This window comes from Neltuma alba, unplaced genomic scaffold, assembly GCF_004799145.2.
Source record: "Neltuma alba isolate B1F8T4 unplaced genomic scaffold, ASM479914v2 tig00011337_pilon, whole genome shotgun sequence".
NCBI classification, from domain to species: Eukaryota; Viridiplantae; Streptophyta; class Magnoliopsida; order Fabales; family Fabaceae; genus Neltuma; species Neltuma alba.
The window spans coordinates 392,591-415,365 of NW_021636039.1; the positions used below are offsets into that span (position 1 = coordinate 392,591).

A 22,775-nucleotide genomic window follows, 5' to 3' on the forward strand; every position below is an offset into this window, starting at 1 on the left:
CCTCTCAAGGGCTAATAGAATATTAAACGGCGTTAAAACAGAGAAACCTTCATCGATCATCTGCAGAGGAATTTTCTTCGAGGGCAAAGGCGATTTGCTTCCACAGAGTTCATGGATTTTTGGGACTAAGGGTCTAAGGGGGGATGAATCTTCTTATTTGTTTTGAGGGAATCGACTTCTACCATTCAATTTACTTTTCTAGTAGCTACACCTGTTCTCCCATTTGCTTGTTCCCCATCAAAAAGTGCTTTCTATTCGAAGAGGTGAGCTAATGTCGGTGCGATTTGGACTTCAATTCCAAAGTCTATGTACCTTTATTCACTTCTTTTGTTTACGGTTTACCTACTGATGATTTTCTGCAATATTAGTTTAGTTTTATTTTCTTCATCCTACATGTTAGACGCTTGAAGTCAAAACCGATTTTAGTAATTGTGGGTCATTCTATTTCTTTTTGGCATTCTAGCCTTTTCTTCCATTATATTGTAGCTATACTGGGGTTTGTTGTCACCATAATGCATTTTCCTGTGATTGTAGCTTGGTGATGGTCTTCATCTATTAAGCTCAATGAGTTATAGTTTTTTGTTAAAAATGTGATGTATAGTCAGAGATTGCATGTGTGATTTGTGAATGTTTCTTTAGAACATAAAACTATGGAAATAGCATGGTTGTCAAGTTTCAAATGTTTTCTAAAACAATAGTGGAAAGGTCATTGAATCAACCATTATAGCAGTTTTTCACATCTCTAATACTTGCTACTATAGACTGATCGAACTCGAAATCCTTGCTCAATCCCGGAAGAGAATGTTTTCTGCTTGCTTGCAATGCTCACAGAACAAAGGAGAAGACGCTGCTGCAGAACCAGTCGTGCGTTTGCGTCTCTACGTCTTCAGTCTTTTTTCCCCTCCTCTTTTCTACTTTAAGGCCGTTTAATATCCTGTTGGCCCTTGAGAGGATTTTATGAGCTAGAGGGGGTAACGGTGCTAACAGAGAAAGGTTGAAGGATTTTTTTTTAAAAAAATAGAGGTACCAAATTAAAAATTGAGAAAAACTATAAGTACCAGCAAAATGGCTTTCCCTTTCTTTTTTAAAAAAGGACAAAGTGAACAAAAAAGGGGAAAGTCCAAGATATTATGGGCCACAATCATCTTGAATTCGTAACTCAGCCCATTAGGAAGCCCAATCCATAAAATTTCACCCTCAAAGTTGAAGAGAGCAGCATTGGGGATTTACTGAAAATTATAGCCTCACGTTTCTCAGGAGATGGGAGCTGCTATGTTTCAATTGGGAAGTGGATTTAAAATTTATACCAAGGGACTTGCAAATTATAGCCTCATTCTTTGCTGATGGACATCCGTCCAGAGAATTTAGACACTGTTTGGTACATGGTATTGGAGGAGGTGGTACTAGCATTGGTATTGGGATTGCTCATTTTGTTACGTTTGGTAGGAAGACTTCAGCAATCCTAGGATTGCGGAGTACCACCTTTCATGAGATTAGCTAGTACCCCCCACCCCCTGGTACTGGAAAATCAGTCCTGGGATTGTATATTTTTTGGACCAACTTGCCCTTCACTCCCTCTCTCTCATCTCATCTTCATCCCATGATCTTTCATCTCTCTCTCTGCATCATCTCATATTCATCCTCCATTGTCGGCGACAACTTTCAAGTTTTAAGGTGCAACATACCCCTCACGATGCTTGCCTTTCCTTTTCTTTTCAGTTTTCACACCATTTAAGCAAAGCATCATTGCCCCGATCACTTTCACTATCCCAATTATACATCTATTTTACTCAAATATATTCATAAATAGTTTCATGCTAGAATCCCATTCTCTATTATTAATTCTTTCATTTGTGAAATGATGCCTGGAAGCACAAATTCATCTATTAACTTCCATAGCCATTGCTTTTCCTATTTTGATTAAAGGCAGAGATGAATGTTTACTTCAGTGCACTTCAAACGGCAAGGATAGTGCGCTTCATTCGATAGAACAATCAGATTTGAGAAGCTAGGGTAAGGATATTAGTGCGCTTCATTCGATAGAGACTCTTGTAGATCATGATTGTAATGGGGTTTGATTCTTTTAAGTTTTAATCCGGGCAAGTAGCCCACTTTTGTATCAAAAAGAAAAGCATTGGGCTTGTCTTTGTCTCCTTTCCCTTTTTATTACAATACTTTTTTATGATGATTAATAAATAAATTTTATTTGTTAAGTGTTTTATGGTGAATGCTAATTAAATGATCCGAAATAATTAAAAAAATTCAAATTTAGGCCTGTATTTTTTAATAAATTTTTAAACAGGCCAAGAGGTCTCATTAAAATTTTTTGAATATTATTAAAAGATCAAAATACTTCTCTATAATTTAAAAAGGAAGAGAACAATAATCAAGTTCTTTATATTTATTATATCAAGTTATCCAATAAATATAATTATTTGTCCTATTTTTGAAATATTAGGTATTTAATTATAAATTCACATGAAAAAAAAAACACATGAATATGTATTAGTAGAGAACTTGACATACTGAATATAAAGAACTCAACTTTAAGTTTTTTCTAAAAGAAAATTGAAGAAGCATGCGGGCCTAATTTTGATTATGATTATTTTAATTAGATTTAATTGGGATTTAATTACAAATTCCCAAAGCCCGACCATCCCGCTATGAATTTGTTTTTCTTTTCCCTCGATGATTGATCAATTGAATCAACGCTTCCTTACTTGTGGAGATAAATCCCGAACACCAATTTGTGTTTGAGCGGTCAACCTTTTCATTTTTTTTTGGTTGCGTATAAGTATTTTCTTATAGAAAGAAATTTTATTCAAAATATTATCAGATACTAAATATGAATATTTCTTTTAATGAGATTTGAGTCTTAATTCATCATGTTGTAAGGACTAACCATCATTTCTGCTAGAACCCGCTGCACCCACGTTGTTTTAGTTTCTGATTCCTTGATGCATTTACGCAGGTTGCAGCAGTGTTTTCTTCGTGTTTTTTTTTTTTTTAAATTTTGGGATTGGGTTGATAATCTCGGTGTGCTAGTGAACAGTCGATAAAAAAGAGAAAAGGAGATAGGACAAGGGTAAGATTGCAAACCCTCTCTGATCATCCTCTTCTTTTGGGAATCCTACTCGCCCAAGCTCCAGCTTCTGGCTCTTCTTCTGTTTCCCTATCTGCCTTCCCAGACGCCTTCTCTCCACCACTTCCATGTCCATCACCCGAGCCCCTCTTATCCCAACCATCTTCCTCGCTCGCAGATCCGTCAACCCACTTTCTCAAGCATTGCACTTGCTCACTCTAGTTTGTTTCACTACCTTTTGATGCCATGTTAACCAGTCTAGCAATGCGGGTGCCAACTTCAGTGACTGATCGCACATAGAGATGGCCCCACTATTTCCCCGTTGTGACTATGAGCACTGGCTCATTGTCATGGACAAGCCGGGTGGAGAGGGTGCTACTAAACAACAGATAATTAACTGTTATATACAAACTCTTGCTAAGGTTATCGGGAGGCATACTAATTTGTTTGTTGCGTTGCTTGAGAAAATGAAACTTCCCTCCTGACTTTTCATTATTCATTGCACCTGATTTTCAATTCTTCTCACTTTTCAATGAAGAGGAAGCTAAGAAGAGGATTTATAATGTTCCTTGTGAGAGGCACTTAGGCTTTAGGTGTGAGATTGACGAGGAGACATCTAATAAGCTAGAAGGTTTGTTGCCAATTGGCTTCAGTACTTGTGTTTTTATGTATGCATGTTCAGGACCTTAGTTTTTCTTTATTTCTCACATTTGTGTGTATTGTTGTTCTTTTGGGTTAATAGGTCTGGTCGGCGTACTGTTTGTCCTCCTCGAGAGACTAAGGATTAAGCCGGAAAGTATTGAAAGGCTTTCCAATGTTCTAAAAGAATAACAGTCATGTTCAATTTCATAATTCTATATCTGGTTCATTTTCTTCTCGTACTAATAATCTAGGAAAAATAATAAGTATAATAAATAAAATAAATTGAAATCTTAAACATGATACCAAAACAAAATCCTCAAACTAGCTAATTCCTATATTTTGGATGGAAGGGAGTAGAATCTTACCCCAATTTAGTTTTTCCCCCTTGGTATATGGTATATGTGAGGTCATTAAATGTGACTTGCATTTAAGACCCTGAGAGAATATTTTGGACTATGGGACTATAACAAATGATCTATATTAAAGACTAAAGAAAGCCTACATGTAGGAGCTTAAAAATTATTTGGGGGTGTGGGAAGGTGAAAGAAAATGAGTTGAATGGCCCCATGCTCTACTATGGACTATAATTTACCCATGGACAAGAGAAGAACTATGTTACTCCAAAATTATGCAGTTGGTTTTCTTATAACATCATAACACAATCTAAAATGACATCATTTCATGTCCGCAAAATATCAAAATTTCACATGTAGAATTTAATAATCAATAAAAAAAACTTATTTGGGCGGTTAGGGCTTTAGAGGGCCTTTGCTACCATTAGACAAGAAAACATGATCAATCAATGCTCAACAACCTTGAGAGAGAGTTTGATGAAGGGCGGGTTTAGAAGCATCTATAGGTGATTAGTTTGGGTGGCTGAAAATGCTAGCACTTATTGCTGAGTCGTACTGAGTTTCTTCTGATCGCTTTGTCACTCGACTAGTGATGAAGCTACTCACATCATCGAATTTCAAGTCCGTGAGGTATCCAGGCTTCGAAGTTACAGTGCTCACTTCCATATCTCCGGAAAGCATTCCCACCACACGGGACATTGCCGGCCTTGACGATGGTGATGCCTGCGTGCATAGAAGAGATATCCCTACCATTCTCTTAACTTCTTCCTCATTGAAATCTGATGATAGTCTGGGATCTACCACTTCAACTATACGACTCTCTTCATGCAGCTGCCAAACCTGTTGATGACTCGCAAATCATATGTGTTTGTGTGTATGTATATTGCTCAAAATCATAAGGGAACATGAAAGAGACCATGGTCTTGAAAATCCAGCTTAAGGAGGGTGCTAAAGATCAAGACATCTAAACATGACCGCATTAGCTATTTATTTTTATTTTATATTTTCAGTTATGCTCTCTATATTTTAGCTGACTAAAATGTCCTTCTGTGCAGTGCATGAGGGGATTTAGTTTTCAAAAACACTACTTAGATTATAGTAAATAAATAGTTACATGTCCATAGTTTATATATATATAACTAGAAGTCACCTCCTACATTGCAAGGGAATTTTTATGTATTTTATTACTTGTTAAAAAAAATGATGTGAACAACAGTCTATTAGTAACCATTGATTCTGTTTATATATACATAAATAAATGATAATTTTTTAGGTTGATGATCAGAAAAGATTTTTTTTTGAAGAAAAGACAAAATACGATTTGTTTGATTTCATTCTCTATTTTTATGTTTTTAGAATAATTTCGTGGAGTAATTTTTTTAGAATAAGTATTGCAAGCAAAAAATTTTAAAAAATCTATTTGAATAATTACTTTGAAAAACATGAAAAAAATGGTGAGGAGATTGAAAGAATTGTTTTCTTTATTAAAAGGATTATCATTAATAAAAATATAATGCTCTCCACCTCTTCTTTAATTTTGTGAAACAAAAAGTAACAAAACACCATGAAGATTTTTTTAAGGATTATCATTAATAAAAATATAATCCTGTCCACCTCTTCTTTAATTTTGTGGAACAAAAAGTAACAAAACACCATGAAGATTTTTTTTTGTTTTTATAAAAAAATTTAACTTTATTTTATTTTTCAGAATACAACCAAAAACACATTTTCAAACATATTTTTTATTTTTTATTTGGTTTTCAAATTAAAATAAAAAACTGTGATGAAATAGGAAACCAAACCTGACCATAAGTTTCTCTATATTTCATCATTAACTTTAATTCAAGCTTTAACAATTCTCAAAATTTAAGTGGCAAAGTTTGTTGCATTCTGTTTACATGCCTATATTTCAGGTTCCACTATTTTCAGGTGATAAAGCAAGTTCACCAAAACATGAATAAAAAAGTGCTAGGTAGAATTTAGAAGAAAATATTTTCCATAAAATGGGTGGTGGCATTTTGTAATTTTGTCAAAAAGGTTTTATGCTCATTTCTAATAAAGGTTCATGTTATTAGCTAGCTGGAAAGTAATAGGAACTTGCTAAAAGGTTCATGGTCGTTTAAGTCTCTTTCATACCAAAGAGGGCACATTTGTAATTAAACAAAACAACATTTCCAAACAAAAAATTTTGCATGTGTAAATAAAGAATGAAAACACAAAATGCTATAGAAACCAAACACATCCTTATTCTAGGAAACACATAGGTAACACATACCCATTCTAGAAGATACATCTTCTCTTCTTCAAAATTTTGCTCAAAATTTCGCCTGCCACTAACTATCTCGAGGGCCAAAACACCGAAGGAATACACATATGCTTTCTCTGTAAGGTGACCACGCATGGCATACTCCGGAGCAAGATAGCCACTACTTGTAATTCATAAGTGTTTATCAAGACAAATTTCAATGTACGTTTATAAATTTTAGGAAGAATGGTATATAGTTAGGTCCTAAAAGATTGATTTAATGATAGTTAGGTTCCTAGTAAAATTTTCCAAAAAAAAAGAGCTGCAAATATTGATTCAAACATATACAAATTCAGGAGTCTCACAGGAGGCAGTTAAATTTTAAATGTAATCCTCAGTTTACGACTATTACTTTACTTTATAACTATATAAGTCAATATTTGCAACTCATATTTCAAAAACATTTTTCATGGACTTAACTGTCACTAGATCTATCTTTTGGGACCTAAATATATATTCCCCCTAAAATTTATGTTGATATGTTGAGTAAAAAAACAAGAAAAATAGGTCTTAATAACTTACAATGTCCCAGCCACACGAGTGCTTATGTGGGTCATTCTATCATCATACAATTTGGCCAAACCAAAGTCTGATATTTTAGGAAGAAGGTCATGATCAAGCAGAACATTACTAGCCTTTATATCACGGTGCACAATGCGGAGCCGAGACTCTTCATGAAGATATGCTAAGCCTCTTGCGACGCCCATGCAGATATCATAACGAGTGGGCCAGTTGAGAGTAAAATTATTTCCTGCAACATACAAGTGAATATATCCTAAGTATAATTAAGGGGAATAAAAGCAAGGCAGGAGAACATTGACATGTGCATAGTAGAAAATGATCATACTAAATAAAGCTTCATGAAGACTCCCCTTTTCTAGATACTGATAGACAAGCGGTCTTTCATTTCCTTTAATGCAACATCCATATAATGTGACAAGATTACGATGTTGCACAGCTGATATAGTAGCAATTTCTGCTTTGAATTGACTGTTTCCTTCATGAGATCTTAAAGATAGTCTTTTCACAGCAATTGCTCTTCCATCATTAAGTGTTCCCTGGTATACAAAACAGAAACCTTTTATTCTCTATATAAAGGCTACAACTTTGGTTTTAGGACATCTATAAATGAAAACTTCATTCTTCAACAAAGTAAAAGCCCTATATATTCACCTGATATACAGGTCCAAAACCTCCCTCTCCTAGCTTTTTGCTAAGGTTGAAGTCATTTGTAGCATTCTTTAACTCAGAATAGGTGAAAGTATATGGCTTGGTATCAATACCTAAAAGATCTACAAATTGAACAAGAACAAGGTTATGGATTGTGCAAAGAAATTACTGCGAGCTAGGGCATATCTAGTGCTGAAACCCTATTTCTAAATTTAAATTCAAAAGGAAAACTTGTACTTTTATGCGTACTTTGCCTTTATTTAAAATTAAAGAAAAGAAATAAGGTAATAAAACTCTATACTTGGACTTTGAATTTGTTTGGAGGGAAAGAGAAAATGGGAAAAAAGAGAGTGGGAGAGAAAAAATAAAGAGAAAATATTTTCTTTCATTAAGCCTAGATAAACAAGAGAAAATACAAAAAAAGGAAAAAAAGAACTAATTTGACAATGATAATAATATCTAGTATCTATAATGAATAAATGAATTTTGAACTCTAAGTTGTTGGAACGATTTTCAAAACTTTTAAAGAGAGAACTTCAAGGAGAAAACATGCATGTAGTTTTATATCTCTCTTTTCCTTCACTTTTCGTTCATTCTCATTTTTTCTTGCTGTATAAACAATAATATTTTTCTGTCATGTTTTCTCTCCTCTAAATTTTATCCTCTTACTACTGCTCTTCCATCTAAACTTATGGTTAATATTTTGGTTATCTTTAGTTGCAAAGCCTATAATTGGATAAAAAATACCATCATGAAATTAGCAAATGTCTTGTTATTGTGGACAAATAGAAATTAAGTAACAAATTGCTGCTTGAAAAAGGAACTGATTGCAATATTAAATTTTTTCTTTTTTTTTCTTTTTACATGAAATGACATTTTTGAATATGCACACTTAAAATTCAAAGGATATGTATAAACAGCAGTATTTTTTTCCTGGTTTCCTTACCATCATCGCCTTCTCCATGATTCTTTCTTCTTTGAGTATATAAAACCACAAGAACAGACAAAAAGCTTACAACAGCTACAGTGGCAACAACAATTCCCACAATCAGACGGGTTCTATTAGGAGGTTTGAGATCTATACAACACATAAGCAGAACATATCAATCATGTGTACATGGAAAATCAGTAACTGAACTTCCAGACTACTGTCTATTTTTGTATAGTCTAACCTTTAGCTGCTCTGATGGCTGATATCAGAGGACCATAAGTGAAATCTCTTGGTAAGAGGCGAGTTCCCTTTCCAGTCCAACAGAGGTGGACCTCAATATAGTTTTCTATCACTTGAATATGAAATTCCTTTCTTACAGGCCTAAACGAGGCCCCTCCTGCTTCCCTTTTTATGTCAAAATCCTTCCAAACACGACTTCCCTAAAACATGAAAAAAGAAAAAGAAACAAACAGAAGAAAAGGAAACCCGATAGAATGTCAAATAGGGATAATTTCAAATATCCGTATATCTTTCTCCTGTTAAAAAAACAGCAACATCCCTCCAGATTAAATCAAATATATATACCTGGAGGTATATATCAAATATTCGTCTTCCAAGACTTCTCCATGTATTATTATTGGGAATAGATATTTCTGCAAAATCGAGGGTGACTCGATAATCCCCATTTTGCAGCCCCAGGCCATAATATCTTAATGAATTAGTAGACCCGCGGGCAGTCTAGAAGAGTTTTGGGTCTATAGTAGCAGTGAACTGGCTAGACAAAGAATTGTTGGCCGATAGAGCACGGGTTGCCCCCACATGGCTAACTGCCCATCTTGAGTTAGTAACAACAGAATTATGACCAAGTTCCTCATTTTCAGCGTCATATTTAGTTCCATCTGATACTGTAATTGAAGGACCACCACACTTGATTGCAAAATTGGAATCTGCTTGGAAATAGTTAAGAGGACTATCTCAATAGATTTATGTAGAGGTTTTGTGTGAACTACAGAAAAGATAACAAATTTAGAAGTTCATCTCCTTGGAGTTTCAAAGTTTATATAAGATTACTTTTCCTTTACTTACAGTTTTAATTCCTGTCATAGCAAACTAACCCTTAGGGTACATTACTTACACCTTCCAGCACCACGATAACAGGGAAAATTTTTCTGCAAGCATTCGGGTCCAGAAGGAAGATCACTGCATGAGAAAAGATCATAAATCGAACTAGAAATGTGCATGTAACCACCAATTATGAATGGTTCGCTATTATTCGAGTATGTAAAACCTAAGGAATTAACTTGAAGTTCATTTAACAAAAAGAAGCCTAGGATTCTTGATTGACGACAGGCAACAAATGGACCAAAATGAGATCAAGAGTTGCACATTTTTGTGCAAAGTCGAGTGATATACAATAAGCTTATGTGTATACATACATACATATGTGTGTGTGTATAAATATATATCTTTATGTTAATCATTCAATAAAAAGCATATAATCACCTGCTATCTGGATCTTGCACTGTGAAGTTATTAGCAACCAAATTGCTGAATATCATACCCCATAAAGATCACTATGTTGGTTTCCTCATAATATATAAATATACATATGTATATAAAGAAGGAAAATCTTTAAAATATTTAAAAATTCATTAATCTATGTACAACATATAAAGAGCTAAACCTCACTCCAATTATTATCTAATTTTGGGAAAATTAGGGAGAGGACCTAATGGCAACAATATTTATAAGGAAAGATCTTAAAAATTGTATTTGTTCGGAAGGACCAAATACTAACATATAAATTTAAAATTACGAATTTTCCCTTAACAAAATCCCATATATTATGTCTCACCACATCCTATAAATTTCTTTTTTTAAAAACAAAATCATTAAATTTTATTCAAATTAATTCAAACTAATTGGAATTACAAAGTTACTAAACAATTCTAACTAATTAAATCCAGTTAATAAGTAATATTAATAAATTTATTTGTCCATCATTTTTTAAAAAAAATAAAACTCTTTTTTGGGTCCTAAATAATGAGCCGATCAAAATCATATGGTTGAATTAAAAAATAAAAAAGTGATATAATAATAAATAATATATAACTTATTCATAATTAATAAGAATAAAAAATATCATGTAGATTTAAACTTGAATTTTCTTACTCAAACGATTACAACTACTTTTATTATGACAAATATTTATTGATATAATGAATTTCTTATGTCACTTTTTATTTTAAATTTTTAATTTTATTAAGTAAGAGGATTCAACTTATTCAAATAAAATAATAATATGAAATGGATAAGTAAAAATATGGAATAACTTTTTTTTTATGAATGGTACAACTTTACTGTCATGCTCATTTTTCAGAAAGCCTACACAAATTATTAATTAAAAATAATAGAAAAATAAATTAACTAGTGTTGGCTATTAATTTAATTAATTAGAATCAGTGTCTAACTTTAAAATTTGAATTAGTTTGAATTAATTCAAATAAATTGTAATTATTCTACTAAATGATATGAAAATTATAGGAGTTGGTGAGACAGAGAATATAGGAGTTGTGGTGCGAATAGGGTGATTTCAGTCTTTTTAAGTTTATATTTTAATATCTGTTCCTTTTAGATTATTAAAGTTTTTAAATCCTTTCTAATAAATATCATTTCCACCTGGCCCCTCTCTCTCATTTTCTCTCTAATTTTTCAACAGTGACAAGAAAGCATGAACTCAGCTGTAATTTGCTTCAACAGTGATAATGAGACATAAATGTTTTATACACTTCAGGAAAACGTATTAAGGGAGAATGAAACTTTTTATAATCATAAAATTAATTAGTGAAAAAACTAAATAAATTCTATGGTGATAAATTACAAACGTTGTTTGGAGTGCACAAGGATCATAGCCTTATTCGGGATTTACAAGACCTGATAAGAAGACATTGGGATATGCAGCTGATTCCAATTCAACGGGATGAGAACAACAAGGCCGACTTCTTTGCAAAGCGCTCTCTCTCTATGGGTATAGGCCTCCAAATTATTTCGGGAGATACGACGGCAAGACTTCTCCTGGAGAGTGGGATCACGTAAGCAGGATGCCACTCCCTGGTCCTTTTATTTAGTTTTATTTAGTTTACCAGCGTTGAGTTTTTCTCTTTCCTTTGTATCAAAAAAAAAAAAAATAATACACTTCATCTCGCATTTGTTTCATTAACTGTCTTGGTATTCATGTTATGGAAATGATAAGTGTATCAGCTCAAGGATTCTAGACACTTTATGGGGTACGATCAATTAAGATTTAAAAATTTCAAATTTTTCACATTTTTTTGTATAATTAATTTTATTTATTCCTCCTTAATTTTAGTTAATATTCTTAATGTCATTGATTATATAGTGTTAGCGTATTACATTGCCGGCTTACAATTTATATAGTTAATATTCTTAATGTCATCTTGTCTTGTTAAATTTATATCGTTGCTTTTACTCTATGAATGAGAATTCTTTAAAGTGGAAAAGAAATTATAGGAAATTAGGAAATATTTGTTAATTTTTTAAGTGATTTGTTTTTGTGACTTTATTTTGTTTTCAATTAGGTTTTTCTATGTTGTTTCCTATTTTATGCTCTTTTTGTACATATTTTGTGCCTTCTTTTACTTAAAGTTTAAGATTAAGTTTTCTTGTACTTAAATATAATGTACTATAATTATATTTATGATAAAATGCAAGTATTATTGAGTTGAAAAATTAATTGTAATAGATATATAAGCAAATTGACTTAAATTTTGTCATAGAGGGGAAAGAACCTATATCTAGGGATGGATATCAAGACGATTATATTTAGTGTAATGTTATTATAATTTTATAATTTTTACTATAATGTATCCTTATTTTTAAATTTAAAAAAATTTTTGTTATAACATTTTATTTATTTCAAATATAATTTTTATTAATTATTAAAGTAAAATATACTGACCTTTCTTCTGTTTTGCTAAAATTACATAGAAATCCTTTTTTATTTATAAACTTATCCTTTAATCCAATTTTATTTGGCAAAAAAAGGTCCAGTTTTGAGCATAATTACAAAATATTTTGTTAAAGATTAAAAAATACTTAATTTTATTATTTGTAACTCTTTTTAAAATTTTAAAATTATTGATTTGCCCTCATAATCTAATTATTTAGTTTCTCTCCCCAATTTATATAAACTCAAATAAAAATAAATAATTTATAAAACATTGTGTATCAAAATTAATAAAAGTTAAAGAAAGATAAACATAAATTATATTAAGTGGTTTATCCCATATTATATTAAGTCCTTATTTCATTACGTTTTTTCGTACATAGGTGTTTGAAATATTATTTTAATCTGTTATGAAAAAAAAGACAACTTATGAACTTAAATTTAAAAAAAAAACTAAATAAATAAGTTTTCAACACTACAAAATTTAAAATGTGAATAAAAATTTAAAATATATGCATTGATTTTTTTTGGGTAACCTAGATGAGTTTTAATAGGTTGAGATGTATCTAGTATCTTAAAATATTTTCATAAAAAAACTGAGTATCCTAAAGTAATTTGTAGTGTAGTTTTGCCCTCAAAGTATTTCTGAAGTATAATTCTTTTCTTAAAGTATTTTTCAAGATGCAATTTCACTCTCATTGTCAACTCGCAAAAAATTCCTTAAGTCAAAGTGCATCTAGGTCCTGCAACCTAAAGTATTTTTTAGTGACATTCAACACTATAAAGTAATTTTCTGATACAATTTTACTAGTAAAGTATTTTTCAAAACTATTTTGTCATATTTTTAGTACTCATCTTTAATATTTTTAATAATTAATTTTTCAATTATTTCATTAGTCATAGGTATTTTTTAGACTTATCTTTCATGTTTTCAACCCTAACATTTAATTACTTTAAACACTGAAAACATTTAGGAAAAATATAAAAGGTGTGTACTAAAAATATATAATTTTTTCATGAAATAAAGTTCTCTCATTAAAATGTTTTTATGTTATTTTTTTCAGCACTCATCTTTTATGTTTGCAAGGCAAACCTTTAACATTTTTATTGCTTACCATTTTAACTTTTCAGTATTCATCTTAAATGATTTCAATACTTATCTGTCATGTTTTCATCACTCAAAATAATTAAAAATTAGGATTGATAACATGAAAGATAAGTCTAGAAAATATACAAGATAACTATTGAAAAATTGAAAAATTGATTATTGAAAATGTTAAAGATGAATACTAAAATATTTTAAAAAAAGTTAATAAAAACACTTTATGATGTGAATTGCTACTACTAAAAAATACTTTAAAGTATTAGATATACTTTAATAAACTTTTTAGGAGTTAATGATCAGGACAAAATTGCATTTGAAGAAATACTTTTTGTTTACAAAAAATTGATTATTGAAAATGTTAAAGATGAGTACTAAAAATATAAAAAGAAATAGTTAATAAAAATACTTTATCATGTCAATTGCTACTACTAAAAAATACTTTAAAGTAGTAGATGCACTTTAATAAACTTTTTAGAAGTTAATGATACGGACAAAATTGCATTTGAAGAAATACTTTTAAATGCACAATTGTACCTAGAAATATTTTAAAGATAAAATTGCATAACAAATTACATTACAGAGATTTGTCAAATTTTAAAAAAAGGAGGTATCTTATATATAAGATAAAATAAAAAGAAAGTCAGTATATTTTAGTGGAATTATTATGACTTTCGTTCCACCTCTCCTAAATGCTCCTTTGGTTCACCCTGGGCTCCTAACTATTCCACATAGGCTTGTATTCCCTTTAGCATGCTTTTAGTACATTCTATTTTTCGTCAAATGAACTTTTATTTTTGCTTTTCATTTTTTTCTCTCTTAATTATAAAGAGTCACCTTAGGGAAGGATGTGCGAAGACCTTGGGCTAGAAAACGCACCCCATGGTCTGGACTAGTCTAGAAAGAACCTGAATTCGGTCGACCGATCTAGGTAGTTAACCTATTTTTTGTTTCTTTTTCTAAAATAATTAAACCAGTGAAACCCATTTATTAGGCAACCAAAAACGGACAATGAGGGAGGAAGAACAACATTGGGCTTGAGTATATGAAGGGTAGATCAAAGATAAGGGAGAAAGAGGCATAAATCGATGGAGAGGATGAAAAATAATAAAAAATCAATGCGTAATAGGAAGATGCATACCTGATCTAAAAGTTGCAAAGTGCGAAGTCGATTGAGAAGACAAGTTAAAGGCTAATCGACATCAGAAAACTGAAGAGGGAGAGATTGAGGATGGCATTGACGCCAGTAAATTGAAGAGGGAGAGATTGAGGATGGCAATGCGAATGGAAGATGGAGGAAATAGACTCTAGTCGTGGAGTGGTTGCCAGTGGTCACAGGTAACAGCATGGGTGTCGGTGATGGAGCGAAAAGATCTTTGCTAATGCAACAAGATAGAGACCAAGGAAAATTAAGAAGATGATGGGGGAAGAAGAGAGAGGTGGGAGGCTGAAGAGTAGAGACAGAAATCGATGATAAGGAGACTAACTTGTTGGCTGGTGCTTGTTGCTTCTGATTCTGAGATTGGGATCATAGATGGTAGAGGGAGAGTTGAAAGTGGAAAGAAGAGAGATGATGAAAGAAGAAAGCAAGACTGAGGCTGGTGAGGTATTGGTGTTGACGATGGTAGGAGTGTTTGTCAGTGAGTCTATGCGAGAAGTGTTAGGTTAGAATGATTTTTATAATATATATGTATATATAATATTTTGTTTGGACTAGACCAAATCAAATGGTCTAAATAGTTGGTTCTGGGTCCAGTACAACCCAAAAAGTTGGTTGGTCTTTTATTTCATCAGATTAGCTATTTTCAGACTATACAGGGTTGGGTTCACTCTAACTGAAGCATATTGTACCAGACCACGGGTTTTTTTAATGGTTCTAACTTTAGGTGCCTTTCAATTTCAAGGGTCATGAGTTGGCTATTATTTCTAGCATCTAGGACCACAAGGAGGGCTTTCCGGTTTTCAGTTATTCATTGAAAGCAAATAACTCTAGAAATTAACAAAAAATGACAAATAATTGGTGGAATAAAAAGAAATAATAATAACATACACCATCAAACTACTTACTATTTTTGGAAAAGCTCATTAGGCAGGCTCCCAGATAGCTTGTTGTAGGATAAGTCTCTGAAAGTAGTATTCATTCAAATACAAGTCAGTTAAGTAAATGCCGTAATATTGATGATAGACAATGAATACATGGAAGAATTAAGTTGTAATACAACTAATAACGTAGTATCAGTAGTTTAAGTTTGAAATTTACATCATTATATAGGAACAACTTCTACATATGCTCACAAGTAGCACCATGGCAATGATCTTGTAGATATATATTGACCATAAAGATATATGGATACAGACTTAACATATTATAATAATATAATGTGGATGCATATATAGGAAGATATATGCACAGCTCGCATCTAAGTTTGAAAATAGTAATAACGTTGGAGCCTATAAATTCATTGAGATATAAGATTTACTAAGCATTATAATGATATTAACACAAGTACATGCAGATATATAATATTAGACACATACTTTACATTCCATTCTTAATGCATTGGAATATTAATTGCAGAGTTGCAAATATTTCAAGAATACTTACAACTCTTCAAGAGTAGTTGAGATTATCAGGTTAGGGATAGTACCGCTGAGAGTGTTATTTCCTAGGCGCCTGAAATTGGAGAAAAACGAACCATGTTTTAATCCAATCATGAAAACTTGCAATTAAGGAAATCCTTAATTTAATTACTTAGGCACAGCATATATATTAATTACAAGGCTTTTAGTTGAGGCATGAGAAAAAGTGAATTCAGAATCTGTCCCGTGATATTGTTGAAGCTCAAGTCCCTGAAAGAACCAACACATGCATATATAATTGGGGAAAAAAACTCAGGAACATTGAATAAAACAAACAAGTACTATTACTACTATAGCTACTATCTTGATACCAATGCAAAAGTGATATTCTTCTAAGCATGCTATTTGACATAAATACTTCGAAGAGCCACATACACAGCTAATACTCACAGGAAGGTCAAGTTCGGAAATAATTCATCCATATTAGAGGGAAGTGAATCAGAAATATTGTTATTCATCAACTCTCTGCAAGATTTATAAACAAATTGTTGTTATATTCTAGAAAGAAATTGGAGTTTTTTTTGGGGGGTATCTCTATCTAGCAAGCAGACTGTGAATTATGATGGGAGCAATTGCCTCACAACTTACAAGGTGGTCAAATTCTTTAGATTCCTTATAAATGCCAACGAGGAACTCCCATTATACATGCCAGTTATTTCCCTACATTTGAGGAGCTATGCACTATTATTCAACAATTAGCTCTTACGGATCAATCTACAGAATGCAAGCAAATAGTTATGGTGCTTACAGCTGACTAAGAGAAGTCAAATTGCCCCATGATGATGGTATTGAGCCTTCGAAAGAATTACCCTGGAACCTCCTACCAAAGTAATTCTATTCAGTGAGTACCCATTCGCCTTGAGACATATGAATAATTTTCCTTGATGATGAAAGAAAATACTATAACAGAAGACTAAAGACCTAGTGTAGTCTTATAATACTGTAAGCTTAGAAAAACTTCCTATGAAGTCAGGTATACTTCCTGCGTGCTCCAAGTCTGTAACGAATCTGGACAAACCGAAAAAATTTTAGTTATTGAACGCCGGGAAAAAAAGGAAAAAAAAAGGTAGTAAGGATATCTTACAGCTTTTCCAGGTTTTTAAGATTAGCCAGAGTTGAAGGAATCTCACCACTAAGTCTCGTACTATCTAGGAAGCTGCAAAGAAATGTTCATTGAAGTTTATGATATCTTTTGATCACACAAAATTGACAAAATTAATGTTATATATATTAGTTTATACTACTCTTCATATATATTAAATTTGATAATATTGTTATTTGTTAACGTTATATGTTTAATTTATTTATACATATATTGTTATTTTCATTAATTTTACATTTTTATTTATTTTTGTAAATGTATTTTTTTTGCTTTTACTAAATAATAAATATTTAGGTTAATATATCAATTGCTTATGCTTAATGCCTATATTTTTTTTCAAGCTAACAAAGGAAAATTTCTATAATATTCAATTTTAACAATTGTGCTAAATAATTATTTTAACTATGCCATTGATTTTTTTTGTTTTTGGAAATTTTAGCTTATTAAAAGAACATCTTTAAAACTGAAACCAGAGCACATTTTGTGCTCATCACTTATCTGGACAGTCCAATTGGACGGTCCAAACTTAATAATTTAATTAATATATGTAAATTTTAAAATAAAAAAAATCTTATAACTATCACTTTTCAAAAAAAAACAATCTATCATTTAAAAAATCATGAATAAAAAGTTTTGAATTTGGACCGCTTAAATTATATTTAAATGGTCTAAATCCTATCAAAGTTTTGGACAAAACTTACATCTATTCCGTTATATCTAATCTGTCCAGTTTTCTAATTAACATGTGCCACTTGGATTTACTTGACAGCTCATAAATACCGTTTCTCTTCATAACGAGTCACAAGCGCTACTCACTCACCCTATTTGTCGCTAAGGAGGCTCGATGGCAATCAATTGATTCCATTCACATGAAATAAAACACATGCTAAATTGAATGAATTTGACAGAATTGAATTGGAAACCAGCTTAGTGCCCGATTCTGAATTGATAAGAGAACTAGGAACCACTTTGAATTGCTTTATAACTAGTCAAAACGGCATAAAATCTGTATATTTTTACTGGTTTACTCAATTTAGGGTCCGTTTGATATAAAGGAATATGAGAAAAGGGGAGGAAAGGAAATATTTTAATAAGCTCGATTTAAACAATTAAAAAAATGGGATTAAAAGTTTTTAATTAATTTTTATTATTCTTTTGAATTACTTCTTTTCTTTATTAAAATTTTAAAACCCACTTCTTTAATTTTTGAAATAGAGCTTATTAATATTTTTCTTCCTTTTCCCTCCTCTCCATTTCTCTCGTACCAAACGTTACCTTAAAAAATATAGATATGTAGATAAAAGATTAGTGGAACTTACAGTTCTTTCAATTTCACCAGATTGCCTAGCTCGAAAGGGATAGGACCTGAGAAGCTGGATGTTCCAAGCTGCCTGCATAATTAATTCGCAAAGAATAAAGTGGATGCTGACAGTATCATCATTCATCAATATATATTTTCAACAAAAAACATTATCTTCTTAAACACAATGGTCTTTGATTAAGCTCCTAGTTATTACTTGTTGTTGTTCATTAATATCAAGAAAAGGAATACTACCTTCCTTTGATTTGTCAGAAAAATTAAATATAAACGAGGAAGCATGTATCAGGTCAGATCCGGATCATTCTTTTAAAGCTCTACAAGTTGATCTACCGAGTCACGCATAATTAGATTACTAGAACCTAAACTTGAGTGGCAGAGCAGAGTACCACACAAAAGAGAATATAAGAGAAGGAGGAGAGATAGTTAGAGAACTCAACTTATATATATATATATATATATATATATATTCTCTGATATATATTTAATTTGGATAATATAAATTAATTTAACTTATATTATAAGACTAGATTTGCAATTTAAATTATTTAACCTAGTCAAACTAATTATAATCTTCCTTCAAATATTTGATTGAATATTCTCTAACATCCAATCAAATAATCTAAGCCCAAAATCCAACAGATTTTAAACTACAAACTAAATTTTATATTAAGTACTATTTGTAAATAAAATGATGCAATCATAATCTATGGCAAATTGTTATAATTAAGGGAAAGAGGATAACATACAATGATTCTAACTCAGTAAGAAGTCCCAATTCCTTCGGAAGCTTCCCAGATAGAGCATTGCCACCCAAATTCCTAATTGCGAGAAATTCACATAAAAGTGCAAGTAAGTTCTTGAGGATGTATCACGACCGACAACAAACAAGTTCCAGATTCTCTCTATTTAAGATAGGAATATGAGTCATTTTGAATAAGTCTTTCCATCATATCATATCGATATGAACAGTCTAATTTTTCTTAAAAAAATTAATTATTTGATTCTTATAATTTTGATTTGGTTGAAATTCAGTTCCTTAATTTTTGTCTTAGTTAAAACTTAGTGTCTGAACTTTACCTTAATAGAACTTACTCCTTGTATAATTTTAATCATTTAAAACAATAGTCCTGAGTTTCAAAAGATATATAACTTTAGTTTACTTTCAAAAATATGGGGCCAACATTTTAAATAGGTAAAAGGGATAAGGTGCTTAAATACTCCAAAAATATTCATAAAAAAGCACCCAGTACCTGAAATTTTTGTTTGGCTTTTATATGCTTTGAAAGTTTATTTTTGTAGCATTTCTGTCATGTACCGTTATCCGTCATTAAGTTTGACCATTTAAAACACTAGTCAAACCGCATAATTTCACAGTCAAATTTAAAGGTGAATAACAACCAGGGTATTTTTGTAATGAAATAAAACTTCTAGGCATATAAGAGTAGAAAAAAAAAAATTTCAGGTGCTAATGCTCATTCGTAGATACTTCCAGAGTATTTAAACACTTTATCTCTAGATAAAATCATGGTAAATGAGTTGCACCGAGTTAAAGTTCAGAAATTAAGTTTTAATTGAGTTAAAGTTATAAGGACCAAGTTAGTTACAATTAAAATTTGATAACTGACTCAAAATTATAGGAATTAGTAGATATAATTTTTTAATTTAATACTCCTCTGGTCCTATTTATAGGACAAAGAGAGAATGTATTTTTTGGTCTTATTTATAGGGCACTGAGAAAATTTTTTTGTATGGATGTACAATTTTACCTCCCATTTATTATTGTATTGACTTTGTTTATATGAGGCATAATGTATATTAAATAGGGATAAAGTTGAAAAGTCATTAAATTTTAAATAAGAGTTAATGAAGTTTAAGGTTTTTCTTAGTCTGTGCGAAACATGTTGGGAGTGCCTTATAAATAGGACCAAAGGAGTATTATCAACACATTAATTTCCTCAAAATGACCATCTTTTCCCCACAGGAAATTGAGAGGATCCCTAGGCACAAGAGGCATTATAACTTTCTGATTAATCGGCCTTACAAGTACCGCAGTCGACTTAGATTTCCGATGGCTGGCGCTACAAAACCCGTCAAGTAATTCAAGTTTAGGCTCCTGATGATGGCAATTGAATTTGAGGAAATGTTAGAATAAATATGAAGCATGTATCCAAAAAAAAAGAAGATAAATATGAAGCATATGGATGCTTTTAACTTTCTGGAGAAGCCAGTGAGGAGGAGATAATTAAAAAGCATACAAATAGGTGAGGTGAGTGAGAGTCCACAGCTCTGGTGGGATTTGGCCAACAGCATCCTGTTGATAAAGATTCCTGCCATAACAAGATCAACAATATATATATAGGACAATAAGTAATTAACAACATGATGAAGAAAAATCAAGCTAAGTGGAGAGACATCAGATTATACGGACAGAGCAGAAATGTGGCAAGTGGTGCCACTGGAACAGTTGCATTTGATAAATGGACTGAAGTCGTCTTCAATGGGGGTGTCGACGGCTTGTCCGCTGCATATCTCGCCGCTTATATTTAATACATTTGCTGCGGATAGATTCCATTTGCTGAAGATTGAATTCAAAGCTTTCGCTACCCAAATTATTAATTAAATGTTAATAATAATGCACAATCCATTGGATATATAGGAGACAGATTATTGAGAGAGAAGCATCGATTAGTGCAAGCATGTAGATACCTTCGGAAGGATCTGTAGCAAGGATTTGAGCTTGTACTACCCCAGCCAAGCACACACAAAAAGCGGAAGCAATTGTAAAAACCAAGACCGGTGAAGCAGAAGAAGGAGAAGGAGACGACAGAGACATGGATGTGTGTGTGTGTATATGCAAGAGTAAGATGTATAGCTTGCTATAATTCAGAAGCACAACAAACTAATAGAGATTCAGAGATATCAAAATGGATATACATACGGGGATTGCTCCGAGGATTTTGTAGATTATCTATACATTCATACACGAGTATACATATACATCCACAGACCCAGAGCCGAGTCTCTGACCACATTCTCAAAAGCACAAAAGCCACGTGGAATGATACAACACCATATATTGGCAGGATCATCAGTATGCAACCTCCTAAAGTCTGAAGTCTAATGGCGTGCTTTTCTATGCTCTTAAATATGAGTCAAAGGGAAAAAATTCATATCGGACAAAGTTAACAAGTGAATCACCTTTTCTTAATTCTATTAAGTAATTAAATAGGACTTATAATAAAAATACGAGGAAGTATATGGTCAAAATTTGTACTCAAGTCCTTCGATAAACTAAGTTAAACTCTTGTTGGTGACGGGTGTTTCGAGTTCTAAATGCTAATGGAGTTAAATTTGTCCCAAAAAAGTGAAACTCAAGTTTCGAATTCGAAAATCATTCATAAACGTATAAGAGGGTCTACGGGGAATGTGCCGACAGATTGTGAGACTTCTTTTTTTTTTTTGGTCAAATACAGATTGTGAGACTTAAAAATTGACATTCAGATGGCTTCTGAATTAACCTTTTTTTTTTTATGTTTCAAATTTATTAAGTACCCATATTTATAAGTTTTACCATCAAAATTTAGAATAGCTGCGATCGATTTAAATATATTTTTATTTTTAATTATTTGTATAATAATATATCTATCAAATTTCCTTAGAATTTATAATAATTTTAATATTTTAAACTAGTTACAATTTTGTCAATAATTAAAAATCGCACAATTAATTGTCTTAAGTGTTTCAATATTCAATAAATGGTGGGGATAGTAATTACATGGTAGATGACTAGACTAAATTTTCATTTAAGGAAATAGAAATATTTTTACCAAGAGACAGAGACAGAAGAGATTGACCTTGATAATCTCCCAACCCCACTTGATTTATAATCACTTGGAACATTATTTCATGCTCCCTTTATATTGATCAAAGGGAAAGCATATTGAAGAATTTGAATGTTAAGTCGTAATTATTTTCAAGAATCAATAGTATGCTCAAGAATTTGAATGTTGACTCGAAATTATTTTTAAGAATCAATATTATCATAAAGTTTGTGCTATTTAGATATAAGATGCTAAAAAATTTAGCGTAGAATCTTCGATATTCATAAGTCATTGACAAACTCTAATTATTCTAATTTTACAGAACTTGAAACGTTAATT

At 31.6% G+C, this 22,775-nt stretch overlaps 1 protein-coding gene and 2 pseudogenes across 1 annotated transcript in view; 1 reads left to right on the forward strand and 2 right to left on the reverse strand.

Annotated features, from left to right (window-relative positions):
* The window catches only part of LOC114712150 (probable LRR receptor-like serine/threonine-protein kinase At1g56140), a 68,424-nt gene that overhangs the window by 20,463 nt on the left and 25,186 nt on the right, over positions 1–22,775 (reverse strand). The gene's annotated exons all lie outside the window — the stretch shown is intronic.
* On the forward strand, positions 1,601–3,913 carry LOC114712137 (multiple organellar RNA editing factor 5, chloroplastic/mitochondrial-like; annotated as a pseudogene).
* On the reverse strand, positions 4,588–21,448 carry LOC114712138 (probable LRR receptor-like serine/threonine-protein kinase At1g56140; annotated as a pseudogene).